Below are 6,035 nucleotides of genomic sequence, written 5' to 3' on the forward strand. Positions count from 1 at the left end.
TAAATATATATATAGAGATATATATATATATATGTATATATATATATATATATATATATATATATATATATATATATATATATATATATATATATATATATATAAAGAGAGAGAGAGAGAGAGAGAGAAGCAGCTTACATGGCTTTCCGTGTTTGTTTTAAAAGAGTTTTTTCTCCGCCTATATATATATATATATATATATATATATATATATATATATATATATATATATATATATATATATATATATATATATATATATATATATATATATATATATATATATATATATATATATATATATATATATATATATATATATATCTATATCTATATCTATATCTATATCTATATCTATATCTATATCTATATCTATCTATCTATCTATCTATCTATCTATATATATATATATATATATATATATATATATATATATATATATATATATATATATATATATATATATATATATATATATATATATATATATATATATATATATCTATATCTATATCTATATCTATATCTATATCTATATCTATATCTATATATATATATATCTATATCTATCTATCTATCTATCTATCTATATATATATATATATATATATATATATATATATATATATATATATATATATATATATATATATATATATATATATATATATATATATATATATATATATATATATATATATATATATATATATATATATATATATATATATATATATATATATATATATATATATATATATATAAATATATATATAGGCAGAGAAAAACTCTCCTAAAACAATCACGGAAAGCCATGTGAGCTGCTTCTCTAAACAGCTACTTAGAAGAGCTTATGATTTTTGCATGAGCTATCTGTTTATTCAATAAAAAAACTGTTTATTAAATAGAAAATTTGGTTTTATACTTCTAACTAGCATATGTTTGTATTGTTGTTACAATAATATATACAAAACAAGCGTCATTTATTCCATCAAGAAAAAATCTTTAGACAAGAGATGTCTTTGTGTTTTCACACTAGCTATCCATTTATTTGTTAACATTACTTATTTTATCAAATTCCACAATAAATGAGAATAATAAATTTAAATAATTAATACATAAAATATATATTTTATTACATAAAATAAGAATTATTATACAATTTTTAGAGTTTATACTTTATAGAGAAAAAATTATACTTTTGCGAGAGCTGTAAACTGCTCCTGTAATCCAATTTAGGGGAGTGTGGGCGAGAGCTAAAGCTCTAGCTTTAGCTTTTGCCCATGCTTTAGGCCTCTCTCTCTATATATATATAAATACTTACATATATATACATACTTACATATATATATATATACATACTTACATATATATACATACTTACATATATATATATACATACTTATATATATATATATATATATATATATATACATATATATATATATATATATATATATATATATATATTTATATATATATAAATATATATATATATATTTTGTTATTCACCTCCTCAAGTCCGAGAAGGCCACTACAGATGAGGAGGCTACTTAATAGAGATTTATAACCCTCTCCCAACTCTATAACTCCGAAACACGAACCTTGACGAACAAAGCTGCTGCGCGGAGAAACAAGTTGAGCGCGGTACTACCAGGGATGTGGTGGGGATCAAACTTGGAACCTCTAGCTTATCAAGCGAGCGCTTTACCACTACACCACTACCGCATATATATATATATATATATATATATATATATATATATATATATATATATATATATATATATATATATATATATATATATATATATATATATATACCACATATATATATATACATATATATACATACATATATATATATATATATATATATATATATATATATATATATATATATATATATATATATATATATATATATCAGGGATGCGGAGTCCCAAAAGGACTCCGGCTTTATATCTCAACTTTTTCCAATTCTGTAGTGTCCAGAAGCTATAAACATGTTTGTTGACTTATTATCTGCTATAATAAAAAAATTTATGAGATTCAATGACTTGAAACTTATTTTTTTTAAGCCGGGAGTCCTGGAGTCCCGGAGTCCTTGCTGCCATTATACCTAAGGACTCCGGGCTCAAAAAACGATTGTTCCTCTAACCTAAAAGTCTTAATTGTTTTCCTATTAGTAGTCCATAAACTTATTTATATTTTTAGAGCTCCTGGATACCAAAAACTAGGATAAAGTAATCTTTTTGTGACTTTCAAATCCGGAGTCCTATTTGGGACTCCGCATCCCTGATACATATATATATATATATATATATATATATATATATATATATATATATATATATATATATATATATATATATATATACATACATACATACAGTACTGGGAATAAGTCTTAGACCACTTGTATAATTAGAGGTATTTACAATTTTTTTCCTATAAATTTTTTTTAAAGCGTACTTAAGTTTAATAATATGTAAGAAAAGTTGAAAGAATATATTATTTTGAATAAATAAACAATGAGGAAACATGAGGGATTTGTTTGTTTATTTATTAAAACGATGTGTCATAGCAACTACATCCAAAACAGGATATTCGAAGAATGATGTTACAGAAATCAGAGCAACTAGCTCCCTTGAAGATAGAAAGAAAAGTGGTAGACCACCTAAGCTAACTAAAGATGACAATAAACATTTAAAAATCCTATCTTTAAGAAATACAAAAAAAGAATCAACCGAGCTGGCAAAAGATATTAACACAGCAACTGGGAAAACTGTCAGCTCTTCTTTTATTCGACGGTATCTACTTAAATCAGGATTAAGAGGGTGTGTTGCAATTTGAAAACCATTATTGCGGTGTGGCAATAAAGAAAAACAACTTTAATATGTAAAACAACACAAAGATTGGGCCTAGGAAATGTTTAATCGGGTTCTGTACACCAATGAGTCCAAATTCAAAAATTTTGAAACGAAAGGACGCCAATATGTTTGAAGAAGAATTGAAGAATGCGTTACGCGTTTTTGCTACGCAGCGAAATCTTGTAACAAGACCTGTATATATATATATACATACACACACATATATATATATAAATATATATATATATATATGTATGTATATATATATGTATGCATATATATATATATGCATATATACATATATATATATGCATATATACATATATATATATACATATATATATATGCATATATATATATGTATATATATATATATGTATATATATATATATATATATATATATATATATATATATATATATATATATATATATATATATATATATATATATATATATATATATATATATATATAGGCCCCCACACTCTCCTAAAACGGGTTATGGCAGCAATTGACAGCTCTCGCAAAAGTATTTTTTTTCTTTCTCAAAAGTATAATTACTATTGTAACTAAAAAGAAAAACGCAAAGTCAAAAAAATTTAATAAACAGGATAATAAACAGACATGGTTTTTTTATAAAAAAAATTTTACATCTAAAGAATGTTTTCACGACGCAATAAAAGACGCTTGTTATGTATAATTTATTGTAACATTAATGTTACTAACATATGCTTGTAACAAGTATAAAACCAAATTTTGTATTTCATAAGCAACTTCTATATAAACAAACAGATAGCTTGTGCAAAAACCAAAAACTCTTGTAAAAAGCAGTTTAGAGGAGCAGTTCGCATGACTTGTATATATATATATATATATATATATATATATATATATATATATATATATATATATATATATATGTATATATATATATACACATATACATATATATATATATATATATATATATGTATATGTGTATATATATATATGTATATATATATGTATATATATGTATATATATATGTATATATATATATATATATATATATATATATATATATATATATATATATATATATATATATAATATATATATATATATATATATATATATGTATATATATATATACAGCCCTCGCAAATAGTGTCGTCATTGCCAAATGTCAACCTAACTGCTGACCTATATATATATATATATATATATATATATATATATATATATATATATATATATATATATATATATATATATATATATATATATATATATATATATAGTAAAGGCTTTAAATTTAAATTATAACAATAGAGTTTATATGGTATAGCATTTGCCGAAAGAGAAGATAATAATAAGATGACTGTGTGGCATGACTCTAACTAGACAAGAAAAAGAGTTATAATTTTAGACAGAGATTAGAAAAAATAATTTATTGAAGAGTGTTTGCCTGAAATTATAAAAGTTTATTTAGATGCTGGCAAACAATAAAGCTATTGTTTGCCAGCATCTAAATAAACAGCAAATATATATGTTTGCATAAATGCACTTCTTATATTACCTCTTGGATCCAAGTAGGTATAGAAGCTTGCATTCCTTCTCATTGGTTTTTAGTCAAGTCTTATAATACTTCACATTTTTCTTCCAGTTGCTATATTAAACTTTATTCATTTTTTAAATTTTTTTTAATGAGAACTTCTCTCTTGAGAACAAATGTTCAAGAAGTTAATGTAAAAAGGTCCTGTTTCATGCTAAGCTCTGTTATTCTCAATTAGCTAAATCTTGTATTTTATCTCAGATACTAGAATCTAGAGACTTTTGGCAAATCTTTAACAGTGTCATAAACTAAAGTAAGTTTAACATTCCATCTCTACTTCATGGGTCTGACCTTACTACTCCTTCCCAGATTAAGGCAGAGTTATTTGCAATGAACTTTTCCTCTAATTTGACTCTTGAATTAACAGATATAAACAAATCCTAAATTTTCAAAGAAAAAAATAATTCAACACATAAATACTAACACCCATTGGATTTTGAAATTGAAAAAAATTTGAATATAGATATATTCTTTGATATATTATAAATTTCAAGTTTTTAAAGATTATATTGTTAAAAAATTTTTCTGTCTACTATCTAAATATAAAACTTAGTATATATTATAATATAATATCTAAAATAAACTTAAATTGACCATTTGTTGACACTAAACTGTGGCAGTGACAAACTGAAACAGATGACAAAGTATGGCTGTGAAAACAAAATAATTTTTTGATACATTTTAATAATTATTAAATTTGATACATTTATTAGAGATAAAAAAAATTTTTAAAGAGGAACCAAATCACTAATCACAAGATTGACAGCTTTTTTAAAAGTAATATTACTGGGATCAAACGGGTTTTCTTTTCACAAAAAAATTTATGAAAAATTTATTCCTTTAATTCAAAAGAAACTTTTATTTAAGAAGTAATAATTAACTAAATCTGAATCTAAATCATCAAACATTGTAGACATACTTTCTCTAATTTCTTTGGGACATCTTGCCACCATGATGGACCTCGTTGCATTAGTCGGATGCGTAAACAACAACATCACGTGACGTATCCTGGTAATAAAAAAAAATCCTGGTTATAAAAATACGGAACCCAATATATCTATAATTAAGTTTTTATTTATAAACCTTGAATTGTCAGTTAATAAATTATAAACTTATTAACTAAAATTTTATGCTGGCTTTTATTTAATTATTTATAATACTAATAACTTACAATTTATATTAATAAAATTTGTAAAATGAGACAAGAAGTCCTAACATCAAAATGCACGCAAATGTTTTGAATAGGATTTAAAATGTAGCTTTTATTACCGTTAGCAAAAATGCACGTCTAGCTCGTGCTTAGAAATTTTTTTAAGACCGTCCCAAATATACTAAAATTAAATAAGTGCACTAGAGCCAGGATTTTTTTAAAAGGTCAAGTGAAAATATATATTGAATCGTTAGTGTGAGATTTTAACTGTAAGCATAGTTGTTATTTTATTATATTAACAGTTCCTTTCCGATAACTCGAACCTCTAAGGGACCAAACAAAATGGTTCGACTTAACGAATGTTTTCTTTATTCAATGCTAACTTTATTCTATACACACAAAAAAATGAAAAAAGTT

At 22.9% G+C, this 6,035-nt stretch overlaps 1 long non-coding RNA gene across 1 annotated transcript; it reads right to left on the reverse strand.

Annotated features, from left to right (window-relative positions):
• Positions 1 to 5,387: 5,387 nt before the first annotated feature.
• On the reverse strand, positions 5,388 to 5,745 carry LOC136082811 (uncharacterized). Its single transcript, XR_010639735.1, has 2 exons — positions 5,640 to 5,745; positions 5,388 to 5,476 (listed from the first exon to the last, which is right to left on the reverse strand). It is a non-coding gene; the product is annotated as an uncharacterized LOC136082811 (long non-coding RNA).
• Between the last annotated feature and the right edge of the window lie 290 nt (positions 5,746 to 6,035).

This window comes from Hydra vulgaris, chromosome 07 (genome assembly GCF_038396675.1).
Source record: "Hydra vulgaris chromosome 07, alternate assembly HydraT2T_AEP".
In the NCBI taxonomy this organism is placed as follows: domain Eukaryota; kingdom Metazoa; phylum Cnidaria; class Hydrozoa; order Anthoathecata; family Hydridae; genus Hydra; species Hydra vulgaris.